The sequence below is a fragment of the Bos indicus genome, chromosome 1 (genome assembly GCF_029378745.1).
Source record: "Bos indicus isolate NIAB-ARS_2022 breed Sahiwal x Tharparkar chromosome 1, NIAB-ARS_B.indTharparkar_mat_pri_1.0, whole genome shotgun sequence".
Classification (NCBI taxonomy): Eukaryota; Metazoa; Chordata; class Mammalia; order Artiodactyla; family Bovidae; genus Bos; species Bos indicus.
Genome location: NC_091760.1, coordinates 134,919,215 through 134,939,478, shown reverse-complemented (window position 1 = coordinate 134,939,478; position 20,264 = coordinate 134,919,215). Strand labels below are relative to the sequence as shown.

Sequence of the window (20,264 nt, the reverse complement as noted above, 5' to 3'; positions counted from 1 at the left end):
GAGTGCACAAGCCAGCCTTGTACAGAGAATCGGGGGCTCAGCTGAGCCTGACGAAGCAGGACTCAGAGACTGTGCTTAATTTCTGCTCACCTGGAGGTGGTCTTCATCATTTCATGCCACAGAAAGCCCCCTAAGTGCTGCGTGCACTTCTGTCATTAGGGGCTCCAGGAGCAAATCTGTCCAGAGGAAAGGGGTGGGAATCCTTGGATTTGTGTTTGGCTCCCTGTAGAGCTTTGTGTGTGGTCATGGTTGAGGCCATCCTAATGGGCTAGGCTGGGTGCTGACTGCCAGGGTTTTGGGAAAGTTTGCTGAGTTGTGTTGGTTTAAAGCTTTTCAGAGGATGGAGAATGAATGACTGGCTTTGCCATGATGGGCCGTATCCTCTGGCTCAGGACACCGACTCACTGTGCCGAGGATGGGCACCCATTGCACAAGGAAACCCATCAGATGGGAGTTCCATGTAAGCACTGGGGCTGCCTCTGGGGTGTCAGGGCGGTCTCTGTTCTGCATCTGAACCAGTGTTTCTCAGCCTTATTCTCATTGTCCTCCCACCCCTCACTCCTGGGAGCCTTTGTAGATAAATTTTCCTGATCACCCAGTACCATACCCTGTGAAATATTCATTCCTGGAGAGACTGTCCATCTCTTTACATATTGAGGCCCTTTGAGGGGCCAGCGATGATTGTAATGGCTAAGATTTTTCATTCTGCACCTTCCCCCAAGAATGACTTGGCACCCTTGTTCAGAAAGCACGACCTAAACAAAATAAGCCTGGCAGGAAATTAGCCAGCCTTCTGCTGAGTTAGAGCACAACTTGACATCTTTTGTTTTTCCACGTAACTTTTATCAGGAGTGGCACCGGCCAGTCAGAATGGTGTCCACCTTAGCTGGCCTGGGAGATCCTCTGCTGCCTTCTGTTGCCTTTGGTTGTCAGGTCCTGGGCTGGTCTGAGGGGCCCAGTGGAGGCCTGGGAACAGGAGGGTAACTGGAAACCTCAAGCAGTGGTGATTTACCAGTAAGTGTGGAAGGCTTTCAGTATTTTAACAAGCATGGCTGTGCCAGCCCACGCTTAGTGAATATCAGTCCCGAGTTCCCCAGATTTGAAAATGGTGTTTTGAGTTTGGGTCCATTTTTTTAGATAAATAAGCTTTCTTCAGATATGATTTCCACACAGTAACATTCACCAAGTTTAAGTGTATGATGCCATGAGACTTGACTGATGAATGTGGGCATGTGGCCCCCATACAAACATGATATAGAGCATTTTCATCACCCTGCTGTGCCCTTGCTGCCATTCCCTGCCTCTGTCCCTCTCTCCTTGGCCTTTGGCAAGCACTGATTTGATTTCTGCCTTTACAGTTTTGACTTTTCTAGAAGTTCATTCAAATGGAGTCACAGAATATGTTGTGTTTCTCTGTCTGGCTTCTATTCACTCAGTGCTTGCATTTCAGATTCATCCCTGTGGTCCCACATCTGTGGTTCCTTCCTTTTTATTGCTGAAAGAAAGTGAAAGTTGCTCAGTCATGTCTGACTCTTTGTGACCCCATGGACTGTACAGTCCATGGAATTCACCAGGCCAGGATACTGGAGTGGGTAGCCGTTCCCTTCTCCAGGGGATCTTCCCAACCCAGGGATCGAACCCAGGTCTCCCACATTGCAGGCGAAGTCTTTACCAGCTGAGCCATAAGGGAAGCCCTTTTATTGCTGAGTAGTGTTCAATCAAATGAATATATATGTATATAAAGGTGCTGTGCCTAGTCACTTGGTCATGTCTGATTCTTTGTGACCCCATGGACATATACATATGTGTGTGTGTGTGTGTGTGTATTCTTGGTTTATATGTATTCTTGGTTTATGCATTTAATAGTTGATCTCTATTTTCTTCTAGTTCCTAGTTTTTGGCTTTTGTGAATAAAGCTACTGGTCTAGGAGGTCCTGCTCTGGACCACAGTTTATGCGTCTTTGTGAAGACACAAAATGAAAAATAGGTTTTTGTTTCTCTTGTGTAAATCCCCGAGCATGGAATTGCTGGATGATATGATACGTGTGAATTTATAAGATACTGCCAATGTGTTTTTTGGACGTTCTGCATTCCATTAGCTACATATGAGAGTTCCTCACCAGCATCCTCACCAGCAGTTGTTATTGTCAATCTTTTTAATTTTAACCATTGTGGGGAGTATATGACAGCATCCCGTGGTTTTCATTTGCATTGTTTATTAGTGTTGTCCCTGTCACATGCTTCTTGGCCATTCATACATACTCTTTGATGAAATGATGTTCAGACCTTTAGTCTGTTTTGTGTGTGTGTGTGTGTGTGTGTGATTGGGTTTTCTGTTTTGGGCCCCTTTCCATGTGTATGGTTGATTGGAGGTTCCAGGGGAGCTTCTCCCCGACTCTCACCTGACCACTGTGGTTGCTGTGGTATGCAGAGAGGGTTGGTACCTGCTGGGTCTCATTCCTAGAGGTGGGGCAGGGGTCCATGACCTTCTCAACGAGGATGGCTGTCAGTTATCAGGGAGGAAATGCATTCCTAGATCAGAGCCAGAACCTTGCAGAGTGGTCCCTGCCGTGAGAATGTGTGAGCCTCTGCAGGAAGCCACAGTCCAGGTCATCCGGGTTGTGTCACCCTGTGCTTGTTTCCTGTGTGTTGTCTGTAAGTGCCAGGCCTGTCTCTGCCATACTCCTGGGTTTGAAGGGAGGGTCCATGCCCTGCCCCTGCCCAGCATTGTAGAAGGACCTGGGCCTCTGTGGTGGTGGTGGCAGAAATCAGGCAGAGACCCCCAAGTATCCTGCTTCTCCAGGGTGGTCTTATTACAGGCGTCTTTTGGAGTTTCCTTCCTAAGGGGAAAGGTGTGATTCCTCGTCACAGGCTGTCCTCTGAGGGCTGGTGTGGCACTGCTCAGGATGCCTGGCCTCAGGCTGGGCCCAGCAGTAGGGCACCCAGGCGTTCCATCACCCCTCTCCTGCTCCGCCTCTTGAGAGGCTTCCCAGATCCACTGGTCTGTGCTGCATTCCACTGGTATGTGCATGCCATAGGTCATGACTTTGGCTCATTTCTGAATGTAGATGACAGATGCAGGATTCCTCAGGCTTCTCAACACCGGGGATGATGTAGGCGCTTCAGCCGCGTTTCCTGGTATTTGCATGATGATGATCAGTGATCACAGTAATCATGGGGGCGGTGACACATGACAAGGATGTAGAGGCCCGCCGCGGTGTCATCAAGAATTGATAGGCACGGTTGGGCCCCGTGTCACATCTCATAAGCACCTCTTGTGCCCATGAGCAAGGATGCAACTGACACTGAATCACTTCTGACTCTGGGCAGGGTGAGGGTCTCTGAGGGTCCCCCAGAATCCAGCCCAGGACCTGGCACAAGGGAGGCCCTTGGTAAATGATGGATGGATGAATGGTTGATGGACTGTGTCCCTATCACACTGCTCAGGGTCACTCAGGGAGAGGCTGATGCTGGTGCCACCATGACATAAAACCAGGCTCATCAAGCACAAAGCAACAGCAGCACAGGAACCCAGATCTAACTGTGAAGACAAGACTGACACATCTGGGGCTGGATGGAGAGTCCAAAGGTGGTTCAGACAAGGAGCCACCATTGAAAGGACCTGTATTACAGGAAGCCGAGGGGTAAACTGTACCTTGAACATGTGGAGATGGAAAGTGGTGGGGGTGCATGTCACGGCAGAAGTAGCAGAGGTGGAGGCCTAGCACGGGGAAAGGAAAGGCAAGTACATGGAGCAGCAGTACAGCCAAGTGAGTGCTCAGTGGCTCAGCCAAGTGAGTGCTCAGTGGCTCAGCCAGGTGACTGGTGCTGTTGGAGGTCAGAGGACGGAGAGATGGAGTGGCCAGGGTAACCAGGATTGCTTCCTGAAGGAGGGACACCCCTTGAAGGAGGTAGAGGGTTTGTGCTTGTAGAAGAAGCAGGCATTCATATATAGGACTCCCTTCTAGCCAGGCTTGCCCTTCCCTGGGCCAAAATCATCTGGGCTGGAGAACCTCAGAGAAGCCCATTTCTGTGACTTGTGCCCCTCTGTCTTGGCTCTCCTGGCTCCAGAAAGCCCAGGAGATGTTCCTGTGGGGAAGGGCTTCTCATCTATGCTACATCCTGAATCCCTGGGCCTAGCTAACACTGCCAACATGGCTTCATCTTGGGGAATCCAGGATGCTTTTTGCAATGGTCTGGAGCAGTTCTCACAGCTGTCTTCTCTGACCTCATACTCAGCATGTGGTATGCGAGCCAGAGCATGGGCCTTACCTGGGAGCTTGTGGGAAATGCAGAATCTCAGGCCCTGCCTTGAAAGGACTGAATTCAGATCTGCCTCAACATGAGCCCTAGGCTTTAAGACTCTTGTATCAAGGAAGTAGCCTCTTTAAACAATTTAACAAATAATATTTTGAACATTTTTTAAAAAAGGAATTGCTCCAGATTGCTGAAGACCAAAGAGACATGACAAGTAAATAGAACACATGATCCTTTACTATATATACCCTGGCAAAGAAATTGTTCTAAATCACGGTATTTGGATAGTTGACAATGAACTCCCCAAATTAAGGGAAAGGGTCTCATTAGATAAAAATATCATCACAATGTTAAAATTTCCAAATTTAGCACCTGTATTGTGGTCAGATGGGCTTCCCTGGTGGCTTAGCGGTAAAGAACCCACCTGTGATGCAGGAGCTGCAGGAGTCACGGGTTCAGTCCCTGGAGTGGGACAATCCCCTGGAGGAGGGCATGGCAACCCACTGCAGTATTCTTGCCTGGTGAATCCCATGGACAAAGGAGCCTAGAGGGCTATAGTCCATAGGGCTGCAAAGGCTTGGACACGACTGAGCGACTTAGCATACATGTGTACATTGTGGCCAAGTAATGAAAGAGAATATGAAGTATTTAATGAAGTAAAGTAAGAGAATATCCTTTTTCTCTTCATGTATGCACCTTGTTCTCAGACGACTCAGGAAGAAAACAAGCAAATGAGTGTGTGTGTGTCTTATAATAAATGTATACATAATGCAAAAGCATATATGGAATCGATTATATTCTCATACTCTAAAATACATGTGTAGAGTATAAAAAACAAATGTGGCAAAACATTAAAAACTGGTATCTCAGGGTCAGGCTGCATCGGGGTCTATTCATGATACTTTCTTGTGTAATTGCTATTATTTGAAAATAAAGAGTTTTTTATGAAATGTGTCTTGTTTAAAAGTTTGATGGATGCTGCAAGTTACCCTCCAAAAGGCTGAACCAATTTATATTCTCACAATGCCAGGAGAGGGTTGCTGCAGCTGTCTGATGTAGCTATTTTTAATTCAGCTATTTTCATGCCAGGGACTTTTTTTGATGGGGTCATATATCAGTTTTGACCTGTGGCCATTTTATTTTTTCCCAATTTATTATGAATATTTCTGAAAGTAAAGAAAAATCATAGTGCAGTGAACATCCATAGCTGACCACCCAGTTTCAACAATTGTTGAGTATTTTACCATGTTGATGTATCAGCACATATTTTTTGAGGGGTAGGGGAGGTTGGGAGTTGAGACTCAGCACAATTCAGTAACAGGTAAGTGATGGAGCCACCGTACCTTCCGCACCTGGTCCTTGGTCTCTTGTCTCTCAGGTTTTTTTCCCCAAGTTGCTTCCTTAACAGATGGAATTATTTTGTTTTGTTTTCTGGAGCACTTTAGGAGAATGCTGTAGTCAGACAAGCCTGAATTGAGGTTCCATCTCTGAACCTGGGCTACTTACCTCGCTAAGCCTGGTGTGCTCATCTGGTAAGTGGGGATGGTACCCCTTACCTCTTCAGATTGTGGTGAAAGATAAATGAGGCAACCTGCTTAGCTGTTAGTATTGTCACTTCTTCAGAATGTCTCTTTGTTTAGTGCAGACCTCCAGGCCACCTCCTCCAGCAAGCTGATCCCTAAGTCTTTACCCTGCCGACTAAGACCTTGTGTGGATCTTACATTGCTGGTGTGTGCTTCTGTCCTGTCGGCTCCAATTGTCTCTGGAAAGTTGATACACGGGTGTGTGTGCTGGGGTGAGGTTAATTAGCTGACATCACGACCAGGTATCACAGCCGCAGGGCTTCCGTGTCACTAACCCCCAGTGAGCGTGTCAGGGTGAAGATCCTGCAGCCCAGGCAAGTAAGGAGAGCTCACTGTGGCTCACTGTTCCCTTTCCCATCCTGTCTCCAGGATTTCTTCTTGCTAGACCAGGATTCATGTTTGTAGGGGTAGGGAAGCACAGTCCTGGGGCTAGGATCAGAGGAGTGAGGCGTGCAAAATTTAAGGGGGCATCAAAAACTCAGGAATCAAAATAAATATTTTAATGCAGTTTAAAGAAAATCAGATCTTCAAACTCTAGCCTGTGGGCTGGCTGCCTATTTCTGTAAATAAAAAAGTTTTAAAATGAAGTTTGAGGGTCTCAGTCTGCCTCGCCCTCTCTCTCTGTGGCCCTGGGAACTGGGGGTGCTGGAGAGTACGCTCCTGCACTTGCTGTCCTCAGCATGGAATGTCCATCCGGCTGCTCTGGAGTTTGCACAGTACTTTCATCCCTTAAAGGCCGGACGCCCTGATGCTCTCTTCTTGGACTTATGGCCAGTGTGGCTCTTGGCTCAGCTAGAAGGAGCGCTGGAGCTGGAGGTGGATGTGTGTGGTGGGTTCCAGTTGTACTGGGTGGAACTCATTTCCCTGTCATGGTGGAGGGTCCACGCAGGGCCCCTCCTTGGCCTCACACTGAAGGTGTGCTTCAATAGCAGAGGTGTGGTACTGGACGCAGAGGACTGGCTGCCATGACCTTGGAAAGTCACCTCAGCCCATCTAACGGGGTTGATGGGGTCCACCCTCCTGCCCTCTGAGGTCTCTAGTAAGAGGTTATTGAGTAGGAATTGGAGCCGCTGCACATGAGATGCTCTTTCCAGAACTGGCCAGACTCTGGAGATGCAAGCCACCTCTACCATAATAGTGGGTGCAGTTGATTCTGGGGGCCAAGTGGTCATCCCTGTAGTGGGGACCAAGTCTAAGACCCCACCACCTAGCAGAGGATGGGAGGGCAGGGTGACAGGTGGGGGCTTGCTTTCACATCTAGCCTGGTTCACAGATACCTCTCAAGGTCCCAGGGCTGAGCTCCCATCCATCTCCTCCTCAAACAAGTGTCCCTCAAGTGTCCCTCTCTGCCTCATTCTGGGCTCACCTGAGCTTGTGGGGCTGTCTGTGCCCCTGACTCTGTGGCCAAGGGCCACATGGGGAGGAAGGATGTGGAAAGGAAAGGCATAACCAGGCACGGGATGTACCCCAAATGACCATCTCACATTTCTGGAAGATTCCCAAACCATTGTGGTAGATTTTACTGTTCTTTGAACATCACTCCACAGGTGAGAAACTTGTGTTCAACTCTGGAGTAATGAGATCAGAAGTCCCTGGTGCCCTAAGAGCCTGACAGGCAGTAGCAGAAGATGTGGGGCATGTCTTGGCTTCTGATGTGTGACCTGACCGTGGTGGGCCCTTGCGACTGAGGACAGTGATATGGTCCCCCAGGAGTCTTCTACCCATCTGGCCTCTCCTCTCACATGACTGTGTTTTAGGGCAAATAGGTTGAGCAGAGTCTGAGGAGCAGAAGAGAACAGGTAGCCTGGCTGGAAACAGGGTGGAGTAGGAGGTGGGGCGCATTTAATCTTCAGACACCAAAGGATGCTTAGGGGCCAGCACTGGCACAGAGAGGGCTGTCTGAGAGGACAGAAATGGTCTGTATGTGGGGTACCAAACAGGAGAGGTGGCAGAGGTGAGCTCTGAACTGAACATGGTGAATGCAAGGTGGGAAGGCAGAAACACACCTCTGTCTTACCATTCCCATGGTAAATTGGGGTTTTCCCTTGGGTGTGTGTCCCTCCTTTTCCTAAACGTTGAGGGCTGGGGCTGGGTCCTCCTACTATCTGTGCCTCGGTGCTCTGCACAGGGGGCCAGCAGACAGGATTCCCACCCACAGGGAGGTGCAGTGGTATGTGCTGGGTGGTCTCAAAGACTGCATCCCTGTCTTCATTTGGGGTCGATGGGGTCCAACCTCCTGCTCTCTAAGCAGAAAGAGTTATTGTGTAGGAATTGTTCCTGCCCTCTAACCAGTAAGAGATTATTGACTAGGAATTGGAGCTCTGCACGTGAGACGCTCTGTCCCAGAAAGCCTTGGACAGTCAACTCCTCTGTAAAATGGAAATGAGTAAGACCCCCTGGTAGGAGCTTCAGTAGAGAGTGAGATGACCCATGTCCAGTGCCTGGTGCAGTGCTGGGTGAGTGGTGGGCACTCAGTAGATGCATCCTTCTTTCCCCTCCTCAAGGCTGCAGCCTGGGGGTTCTGCTTGGAGAAGCTAGGTTGCCCTTCCCACCCACATCCTGCCTCCTGCAGCAGCTCAGACCCTCCTGCTTGTGGGCAAGGCGGCTGCCCTGCCCCGAGCTCCTGCAGCCCCGTTCTGTCCTCTCTGCCCTAATGGGGCTTCCGTGTAACAGACACTCTCATCTCTGTCTCCAGCCCGGCCTTGCCTTTCCCACCTCCTGTCCGAGCCTCACTGAGGTGGGCACAGCTTGAGGACAGATGGACACCTCTGGTGACAATGTCTGATTTGGCCGATGTCCGCTAATTGCCGTAACAGCTGACTCCAAACCTGTTACCTGACAAGATAAATGTGTGTTTCCTTCTCGCATCACAGTCCCTGGAGGCCAGTGGCGGGACTGTGCTGGTGGAGGAGGAGTCCACCCGTTCTTACCTTCCCAGCCTGGAGCTGACACCTCACTGCCCCTCCTCTCATGGTCCCAGCTGGACAGGACCTGGGAAACGGAGTGAGCATCCATCTGGGAAGAGGGCTCAGGTTTAGAGAGCAGGTATGTGTCTGCCACTGTACCATGGCCTTTCTGCAGTCTGGGGAGAGGGGCAGCGCCTCCCCGTTTCGGAGAGGCTTATCCACCAGGAGGGCTCAGAATACTCCTCCCTCCCTTTGTCCCTCCCCCTTCCTTTCCTTCCTTCCCTCCATCCTTCCAGCGAGCCTCCCCTTAGACTGGCAACTGGCTGCCTTGATGCAGTGGAGGAAGAGATGGTCAGGGGTAACTCTTCAGATCATGGGGGCTGAGCTCTCTGATCACAGGCCAAAAGTGACGCAGGTTATTCCGCTTAGAGACAGGAGACCAGGGCCCAGGTGCTTCTTCACCAGCACTTCTCGGTAGTTGCTTTTCATGTATTTATGTGTCTGCAGTGTGCCCCACCCCCCCCACCCGCTGCCCCCTCTTCTCCTGGCACTCCCGGCCTGCCCGCCTCCGAACGTCTGCACCGGCTGGCTGCTCCCGCTGCTGGGAAATAGGAGCAGAGAGATCAGATAAGCCTTCAGAGGGAGCACTGATTTTTAAAATGAAGAAAAGGTATTCAAATTAAGAAGATATGGAATTTTAAAAATGATAGTAAAATGGTAAAACCAGGGAACTAATTGCCAGAAAGAATTAGTGCAAGTGAAAAAAGGTTAAGTAAAGATAAAAGAGAGTGATAACAATTACTGTGAAAAAAAAAACGGTAAAAGCCCAAGTGGACAAGATAAAATGTGAAATTAAAAAACCTAAAATACTTGAAGGCTGGATTGTGTAGCCCAAGAAGACTAAATTCAGAAGGAGGCAGACATTCCCAGACCAGAGGCGATGGGGGCACAGCCCTGTGAGAGTTCCAAGGTGGACATCTGTCTCTTTCTCTAAGGATTCTTGGGCAGGAGAAGTTCTAATGTGGATAGAAACAGTGCTTCTCTTTATGGGAACGAGGCTGGGGTGGGGATGGTGGGGCTGGGGGCTGGGGGCAGCTGGCACTGTTTGTCCTGCCCCTGGGGTCCCGCCTTTCTGTGTCCCTTTTCTCCCTGTGTTTGGGACAGTTGGAGGCAAGGAGGTAGGTTCTGTGTGTGCTTAGTCGCTCAGTTGTGTCCGACTCTTTGTGACCCCATGGACTATATATAGTTCACTAGGCTCCTCTGTCCATGGGATTTTCCCGGCAAGAATATTGGAGAGGGTTGCCATCTCCTTCTCCAGGGGATCTTCCCAACCCAGGGATTGAAACTGCATCTCTGGCACTCAGAATTGGGGGCCACAAGCTAAGAATAGAGCAGCCCCCTCTAAGGCAGCATCTCAGGAGAACATAGAGTAAATGGACAGGTAAAGACTGTTAAAATGGGACAGGCAGGGCTAACAGGGTGTTACCAGTTTGGGAAGTGGTGTGGAAGCTGGGGGGATCTTCGTGCTTTGCTGGGTTCTTGGGTCCCTGTGTAAAGGACTGCCTCAGCTGGCAGACACACACCCTTTCCCCCCAACTCCCCTCCTGCCTAGAACGCAGTCTCCTGGCCACACAACTCCTGGTCCCCACCAGCCATGTCCCCACACAGGAGATTTCAGGGCTGTCCCCAGACATGGGCATATTCCATAGACACCCTCCTAGCCTAGACTTGCCAGAGACTGGTGTCTCTCACCCTTGATACTGGTCATCCTTCACTCCCACCTGGCTGCAGGTGAGCTGAGATGTCAGGCTGATGGTGTGTGCAGGCTGGTGGGGTGGGGGCAGTAGCCAGCGAACATGCTTCGCTTTCTCATTCCTCTTGCAAAAGAATTTGCCCCCTAAAGTCAGAACCTGGCCCTGACACTTCAGGAACACCTGTGATTCTTATTTAAAATTGTAGGATATTCCATAGTGTGTGTGAGCAGAACCTTTCCACCTTCTCCCCACCTTGCTCTAGTGAGCCACCCCTCACCAAAGTATGGTCCTTTTTTATTTTGCCTCATTTTGCAAAGATGACAGATTAGTTACATCAGGGACCCTTCTGTTTCTACATAGCAGATTTTGCTGTTTTCAAAAAAAAATAGAAAAAAAAGATTGTTTTCAGTCACCTTGGAAGAGATTTGTGTCCTCAGAATTGCTGGCAGAGTGCATGGGGATCGGTGAGCTGTGTGGGAGGTTGACTTGGCAAAAAGGCAGCTAGACTGTCCACCTTGGGGCCAGACTCAGCAAGACCTACACTCTGGCCTCCCATCCAGCTAGGGAGGAAACAGAATTGCCCTTGATGGGGGGCACTGGGCCATCCCTTGCCCCTCAGTGGGACCAACCAGCTTCCCAATTCCCTGTACCCCCGAGCACCCAGCACTGGGTTGAAAAGCCTGGGCCTGTGGCTTCTCAGTTAATTGTTTTTGCTTAAAAGTCATTAAGTCTCTCAGGAGAAATGATGAACTGATGCAAGTGACTCACCTGCTTCCTTGATGGAGGAAGTAAATCCAGAGAGAAGCCTCCAGAATACAACTGCAGAGGAAGCTCTCCCAGATGAGAGATGTCTTCTGTGAGCAGTGGGCTTAATGAAAGGAGTTGGGTGGAGCTTGCACAAGGGAGAATCGAAAGGGAGCAGGAGGTCACCCTGGACTTGGGGATTGGAAGGAGCAAGGTGTCCCAGGGAAACCACGCCATGCCTGCTGGGGGCATCAGGGAGCCCAGAGCAGAGCCTGCACCTCCGTTCAAAGCTGCCCGCAGGGTGGGTTCTTCCCAGATGGGGCTGCCCAGGCTGACAGATGAGTGCCCTGGGATGGTGGGAGGCAGGTCTTCCCAGACTAAAGGAGGGTCAGGCTCTGGATTATGGAGTGTGGGAGGGAAGGAAGTGCTGAAGGAGGAGGAAAGGAGCGAGGAAGAGGAGGAGACGGGTGTGGCTGAGGATAAGCTTCTCCTGCTTCACTGGGCCCCTTCTGGGCAGAAACACCGTGCAGAACCCTGGGGAAGCAGAGAGTGAGGACAGAGGAAAAAGGGAGAGAGGGCAAAGAGGCTCAGAGTTAGTTAGTCCTCTCCGATGCTCAGAATTTCTAGCCCCCATTGCCAGTCCCCAGTATCTGCCAGGATTCCTACTGATTCAGGCCACACAGGTTCTTTAAAACAGAGCTCTGAGGTCTTGGGGAAGAGAGGGCTTGCCTGTTGAGTGTCTGCCTTCCTGCAGGCTCTGTGACAGGTAACCCCAAAGGCTAAGCATCCTCCTTTTCATTTTACAGATAGAGAAACTAAGGCCCAACTTGGCTAAGGTAACACCAGAGCCACTTCTGGGCGCCACTCCTCCCCGCCGCACCCCCCCCCCCCCCAAGGTAGGATTCTTTCTCCTATTCCCCTGAGGCCATTGGCAGTAAGGAATATGATGAATATTCTAAAAGCTAGTAAGTTTCCCATTGAGCACCAACCATGGGAAGACTCACACTGAGGCCCTCATAGGAAATTGTAAACCCAAAGACATTTTATTGCCTGAAGTCAGAAGTTGGGGATAGCATCAGTTTTTGTGGCAACAGGCTGTGCTGTCACAGACAGAAGCCTGGCTCAGCAGAGAGACAACAGGCAGGAACATGGGAAGCCATGGCAGAGAGGATATAAAACGTGATCCATTAGCCCAGCTGTGCAGGCCTGCCACCCACCCTCCCCCAGCATCAGCTTTCTCCAAGGAAGATACACTGATCTTCAGAGCAAATACAAGCAAATACAGGGGCTTGATAAACCACTGAATGCTTCTGCTTGCAAAGTCACAGAATTACCAAAAACAAATTTGATTTCTCTAAAAGTTTTCTTTGACTGTTTGCTAAAAGGACAATACTTTTTAATTTTTCTTTTCTTGTTTTTTGTTTTGTAATCCTGGGGCATTGCAGTTGGCTGAGTGATGATTGGTTCCTTGTGTGCCCAGCATAGGGAGGGGATTCATTCCTGCCGACATGGCATAGCAGGCCGGGGATAACAGTGGAGAAGGGGCATTCGGGGGTCAAGTACTGGAAGGCAAGTGGGTTTCTGGAAGGAGACTGGGTGGTTGAGCCCAGATGCTGAATATGCTGGGGCTGAAAGGCACTAGGTCTGGAGTTCCAACCATGTGACCCGAGAGCCCTGGATCCTTTTGCCAGTTGGAATCATTCTCATTGCAGTGCTCCATGTTGTTAAAAGCTGTAACTGATTATGTTGTTCAAAGAGGGCTGCAACAACATCTTCCATCCCACATGCTCTTTGGCAGTGGGCCTGCACCAGCACAGAATCAAATTCCCCTTCCCTGGAGTCTGGACTGGTCTCAGTGAGTTTCACCACCGATAAAATGTGGCAGAAGTGATGGACCTTCCAAAGCTAGGTCACCAGCATCTCGCAGCTTCCACCTGGATGTCTGGGAACTCTGGCTGTCAGGATGCTTATGCTGGGAACGCAGTTGCCATGTTGTAAGATGCCCAAGCCACGTGGGGAAGCCACGTGGAGGGTTCCAGGTGTATGTCCAGCCATTTGAGCATCAAGCTTGGTAGAGGTGACCGTAGACCCTGCCAACATTAGACTGCAGCTCCTGAGTGACCCTCAGTGAGAACTACCCTGCTGAGCCCAGCCAACCTGCAGAATTGTGGCATAAAATGAAGCATCATCATCACCAGCTGCTCCATTTCCAGGGCAACTGTTACACACAGTACTCACAGGGACACACGCAATGACTTGAATTTGTCGTGTGAGATGAAACTCAGTCCAGGCTCAGAGATGACAGTCATGCAGGTGACTGGCCCTGTGATGGGCTCTAATGTGCAAGGCCTCTGACCTTCAAAACCAGAAGACAGTCAGTGGCCAGCCTGTGGGTGAATCCTGATGTCAGGAGGGTGTGTGGGGAGCGTGGGGATCCGCCGTCAGTCAGCTCCAGGAGCCTGGCCGTTCATCTGCAGTTTAACATGCCAGTGAGGCCGGATCTGCTCCAGCTCCGATGGGATGGTTTTGAACCTCAGCATGCAGGACCGTTCATTTTATCTGGTTGGTTTTGGCTGAGTCTCCCAGCAACTGAGGTTGGATGAATGTCCCTTTGCAGAGTTTCATCCAAGCGGTTGATAAAAATGCCAGAGAGCACTGAGCCTGTGAAGTCTCACAGGAAATGCTGCTTCCAGGGGGCCCTCTTTGGGTACTATTATTCTGCCAGCTGTGAATCCACCAATTTGTACTTGTCTTGGCCTCCGCTTCTCCATCTGATGCACCATTTCATGAAGCGCCTTACTGAAATAGAGACACAGCATGATTTAGTGGCTTAGGAAAACTTTCATCAGGAAAGGAGTTCAAGTTGGTGGTTCTTACTCAGTCCATCACCCTCCAGTAGACCTCCGTGCTTCCCCTGTGTATGAATAGCATCTGCTCCCCACCGTCCCCCATGGGTTGGCCCATGGGATACAGTGTTCACTGTTTTTACCTTTTTCTTCCTTAAAGAAGAATTACATTTGCCTTCTCACTCTCAGTTTACTCCCCCTTTATTCGTCCTCTCATTCCCTGAAGATGTCTTTCTTGGTATCTGCACTGTCTTTCCATGTCGTATTTCCCCACAGATAATATTATATCGTAAAAGGCAATGAAAACATTTTTAGATGTGGTGCTTAGAATGAGTATATATTTAGGAAGTTCTTCCTGTTGTCATTGTTCAAATATTTTTTATTGAAGTATAGGTGACTTACAATATTGTGTTAATTTCTGCTATACAGCAAAGTGATGAGATATATAGATTATATAATATATATTCTTTTAAAATATTATTTTCCGTTATGGCTTATCATAGAATATTGAATATAGTTCTCTGTGCTTTGTAGTAGGACCGTGTCGTTTATCCACTCTCTCTATATAAAAACTCATATCTGCGAACCCCAGTCTCTTGCACTGCAAGCTCCACCCCTCTTGCAACCCACTCCCCCTTGGCAACCCCAGATGTGTTCTCTCTGTCTGTGAGTCTGTTTCCATTTCATAGGTAGGTTCATTGGTGCCATATTTTAGATTCCATGTACAAGTGATATCACATGGCAATTGTCTTTCTCTTTCTGACTTACTTCCCTTAGTATGGTAATCTCTACTTGCATCCACTGTTGCTGCAAATGCAATTATTTCATTCTTTTTTATGGCTGGGCAGTATTCCACTGTATATATGTACCATATCTTTATTCAGCTGTCTATGGGAATTAGGTTGCTTCCATGTCTTGGCTGTTGTGAACAGTGCTGCTGTAAACACGGGGATGCATGTATCTTTTTGATTTGTATTTTTGTTTGGATATTTGCCCAGGAGTAGAGTTGCTCAATCATATGGTAGTTCTGTTTTTGATTTTCTGAGAAACCTCCATATTGTTCTCCATAGTGGTGCCTCAACTTACATTCCCACCAACAGTGGAGGAGGGTTCCCTTCTCCACACCCTGTCCAGCTTCCCATTGTCACCTTGATGTCTAGCCTCTGGAAGCTGGGGTACAGTGCATCTCTCTTCCCATGTCTTTCCCCCTCATCATGCAGGGAGAAGAGTCAGGCCTCTCCTCGGTGGTACTGTTCTCCATATAACTGACAGTTCTTGCTGTGTCCTTCATCTGCCTTCTCTGCTTCTGGATGAATAACCCTCACTTCCTTCTGTGTTTCCTCACTACCCCTGTTTTTCAGGGCCCTAATCATTTTTATTTCATTCTCCACTATAAATGATTTTAAAGCCCCTTGGAAATATAAAGGTTGTCTAAATAATAAATCATCGTTTTGGCAAATGATACTGAGACATTTAAAGAGAAGAAATTAATCACCCCCTTATAGCCATACAGCGGCTTTCTGCAGGGGGTACCAAGTAGTTTGTAGAGCTCATCATTAATTCTCAACATCTTCTGGAGAAAAGGGGCAGGGGTCACTTATTTTACAGGGAATAGGCCGTGAGGGGCAAGCAACTTCTTTGTCAGCACTGGGCAGTGGGGTCCATGCGGGAGAGGCCTCTGCTCTCAGTATCCGACACTGGGCCAGTGGGCTTTGCTGCCTCTTCCCCGCTGTCAGACAGTGGGCTTCCGGTGCCCCTCGCCTCTGTACATCTGCTGGTACAGAGTCCAGGATAATGACCATAAAGCACTTTTCCCGTAGAGTGCATTCTCTGTCCAGAGTGCTTCAGTGTCTCCCACAGCATCGAGCACAAATGCCACAGATTCTGCCAATATTCAAGGAGCCTGTGCTTACACATACACCAGCCCATGAATTATTATGTCCATTTTGTAGATGAGGAAGCAGGCTTGTCAAAGGTCAGTGGCTTATTCTAACTCGCCCAGCTAACATGTGGCAGTGCTGGGATCAGAGACCAGGTTAATCTGACACTCTAGTCTAGTACTTTCTCTTCTCTCCAGCCTGAGCTGATGGCTACATCCATTCCAACTATTTCAGTTTTGAGTGACAGGAAGCAAAATCAATACATATAGACACACATACGCGTGCCTCACCCATGCAGTTCAAGTATGTTGTGGTGCTGGCTTCAGGTGTGACTGGGTGCAGTGGGCTGGATGTGTGACTCAGTGTCTTTCTGTCTTTCGGCTCCACTTCCTCTGGGTTGGCCGCATGTTCTCCCATCACCATCAATAGGTCCGTTGTCCTGATACAACACAAACAGGGAGATTCACTTCTTGGAAGTTCCTGCACAGATCCTGGGAATCGTTCTGGTTGATGACAACCTAGGTCACATGCTTATCCCTGAACTGGTCACCATACCCAGGGGCTGCAGTTCACTGATGGGCCTAGATTATGCTTTCCCTTGGGCAACTGAAGGGGTACGAGTTGGGGCACTCTAAAGGGTGGGTGAAATTGCAAACAGAGACCATGGACAGTTACGAAAAGTAGGACGAGTGGGTGCTGACTGGCAGAAAACAGCCATTGTGCTCATCTGGGCTGCTTCTCAGATGGGCAGTGCCTGTCCTGCCAGCACCTCTTTGCTGACACTTGTTTCCTGATCCTGTTTTTTGCCCTTCCCATTTGAATCTCCAGGAGGTTGGCCTGTTTCCTGCCTTCTGGGACTGAGGAAGCCTCCTTGACTGCCTGGCTTCCAGAAGCTTCCTCCCTTGAGGACCTGTGATCTGGATTCCTGCTGTCTCTTCCTTGATAATCCACTGAGGAAAGACATCTGCTTGCCACTTTGGATAGTTTTCAAGAAAAGAGATAATGTCCAAGTTGGAATAAATGTGCAAAATTCACTTCTCTGTGGCATTTGGGGCTTTCTGTGAATAGTTGGTGAAAAATCACTGCAGCAAAGAAACAGAGGCTAAACTAATGGTGTATGAATGGGAACAAAAAGGATCCTGGGGTATTAATAGACCAGTGATGACTCTGAGTCTGAATGCAGTACCATCATGAGAAGTCTGGTAGACAGCCAGCCAATTGGAATACAGACAAATGGGGTATTTTGGCCTGGGAGGTTGTTGTCCTCTTGTTCTGTTCCTGGTCCATTAGAACCTTTTGGAGGCTTAGTCTCCAGGTGGACCACTGTACCTGAAAATGCATTAATTCCCAGCATCTGACTCAGTCTAATCATGTTATAGATCAGGACTCTGAAACCTTGAGAAGCTGAGTTAGGGTCCTGCAGTGGATAGGAGCAGAGAATCTCTCTTGTGCCCTCTCTAGTGCTGTTTCCACTCTCTGTGGTTTTCCAGGGTGGTCCAACAAGGCATTTACGCTGGGGAATGACTGTGGGGGACCACAGGCTGACCCCAGCCAGGAAGAGGCTAAGGGTCATAGACAGGATCTGATGGACTTTCCTAGAGACTGGTCAGCACAGTCCTGGGCACGCATGGATGCTGAGTCAGTGTGTGGTCCCCAGATTGGCTAATGATCTTCTCTGGGATGGGAAATTTCTGGTTAGGATGGTGCCACCTCAATATTTTTCATATTGCAGAGGAATAAATAGTATGACAGGTGACAGAACCCTGGGGTGGGCCATGCAGGATGGCCCTGTGTCCCTTCTCTGGAGGCTTAAAGGGGGAGGTCTGAGCAGAAGTCTCCATCACCCAGCTCGTACTCTGGGGAGCACCTACCATCTCCCAGAGCCCCTTTCTTCCTGCAGTCAATGAAGTATTGCCGTAGAAATGTGCTGTTTCTCAGACATGATTTGAATGAATGAAAAACTCTCATATGGTGGGTGCTATTTTTAAGAGATACTAGCTGTGGAATAAAATTCTATGAAACACAAAATTATTTAGTTGTCTTTGTTCAGCAACATTCTTCTAATTAACCACCATGAGCATCTATTGAGATGCTGGGCAAGCATGCCTGCTGCATGCTTGTTTTGATGGGAAAAAAATTAATTTGTACTCTTGACCCTGGTCCTGAGTGAGTCTTTCAACTCAGGGGTGCGGAGTTGGAGGCTGTCTTTTTCCGGGGGACACTGGGACTTGGGAAGGTTGCCTCCCTCATGTGCCTCGTGGCAGCAGTCTCCCTGCTGGGCTGTTATAAGGGCTCTGAGAGGCTCCCCAGCAGTGTTGTCCTCTCCAGCACACCTGTTCTTCAGTCCTTCTCAGAACTCCTTTACATTTTTCTTAAAAAAAAAAACAACTTTAATTATGAAATGACTTTAGACCTATAGGAACCATATTCAGTATAAAGAACTGCATTATACACTCATTATGGGTTGAATTACACCCCCACCTCAAACATATGTTAAATTCTAACCCCCAGTACCCCAGAGTGTGCCCTTATTGGAAATGGACAGTCACAGATATAATTAAATTGAGTTGAGGTCATTTGGAGTAGGGTAGCCATGTGGCCCTAACCTAGTGTGACTGGTCAAGAGGGGAAGTCTGGATGATCCATGTGCCTGGGGACAATTTTGTGTGAACCTGAGGGCTGGGATCGGGGTGAAGCATCTGTGAACTGAGCAATGCTAGCGATTGCCAGCGACCCACCAGAAGCAAGGGGAGAGGCATGGAATATATCCTCCTTCCCCTCAGAAGTCAGCAAGGACTCAGACAGCAAAGGTGGGGAGGTGGGCAGTGGGCATACATCCTCATGACTTCGATCAGCTCTCCCTGCTTTCCTGAAATGGATAGAGACTTCCTATTCATGTCAAGTGAGTGGCGTCCCCAACCAGAGTACTGCGCCTAACACCTTCCGATAGAGAAATTCCTCTGGGAAGAAGATGTGTCATACAAGGACTCCTCACTGGCATAATTGAGATCGAGTGTCCTGTCCAGGCAGGCAGCTTCTCAGAGCTCTGAAAGCACTGACTAGAGTGAACTTCCATTCTTCCCTCAGGGATGCAGGAGCGGCTGGGAGACCAGGAATGGGCCCGCAAGGTTTTAGGTTCTAATGAAAGAAGCTGTGGTCTGTTGAGCTGGAACCTGACCCTGCAGTTCTAGGCCAACTGCCTGACCCCATGGCTGAGCAGATAGATTCAGGATCCAGAAAATGCTCTGGGACCATGCCCACTGCATCCCACCCTCCTTTTCTCGTTTTATTCCTCCACATTAACAGACTTGTTCAGGTCTCTTCAAAACAGGAAGCAGAAGTTTGCTTCTGGCCTATCCTACCCGTCTGACATGGTCTGACAGGTCTCCAAAGTCGTTCCTGTGGGCTGCCTCTGTTTCTGCAAGGATGTTTTCCCTACATCGGAACTGATTCTTCATCCCCAAGCTAACCTTTGTGAGTGTGTATGCACTCAGTTGCTCATTTGTTTCCGACTCTTTGCGACCCCATGGACTGTAGCCTGCCAGGCTCTTCTGTCCATGGAATTCTTCAGGAAGAAAACTGGAGTGGGTTGCCATGCCCTCCTTCAGGGGATTTTTCTGACTCAGGGATCGAACCCATGTCTCTTTTGTCTCCTGTATTGGCAGGCGGGTTCTTTACCACTAGCGCCACCTGGGAAGCCCCTGAGTCATCATAGCTGCTGAGAATTTGCCCTGTTAATCTGAGGCCCTTCTGTCTCCAGCTCTAGCCATCTTGAGGTCACTGCTGTGACTCCCCACCACCCCTTATGTGCTTGTATAGATTTAATGTTTTTCCTAAATCCATTCACTTAAAACATTAAATAAATGTATTTCAAGAAGGAACGTTGATTCCATCAATCTCAGGGGTAAAACAGTCTCACTTGTCACAAATTGCAGGTGACGTCAACGTAAGGACCATGACGTTGTTATCGAACTCCAGCCTTTGACTTTGTTCGTGATTCCTTAAAAAGTGAACTTAATAAGTGGTGGAGAGTTGCTAATGAGACACAATCTCTGCTTGAAACTTTCTTCTTGACATAATCAGAGGGGCCAGAGAAGGACTGCAGGGGATGAACTTTCTAGTCCTGTAGGCCAGCGTATTTGATGGCTAATGTGGCTCTGGCTTCTAGAAGATACTGGTGTTGGGTACGTCTTAGTAATGACCACTAATGATAGTTTAAGTCCTTTATAAATGAGTTTTTCTGTCTTGGAGAGAGGTTTGACTTTTTACAGGTCGGAGTTGAGCTACCACACAT

At 48.9% G+C, this 20,264-nt stretch overlaps 1 protein-coding gene across 1 annotated transcript in view; it reads left to right on the top strand.

Annotated features, from left to right (window-relative positions):
- Positions 1-20,264, top strand: part of EPHB1 (EPH receptor B1) — a 462,907-nt gene that overhangs the window by 14,512 nt on the left and 428,131 nt on the right. The gene's annotated exons all lie outside the window — the stretch shown is intronic.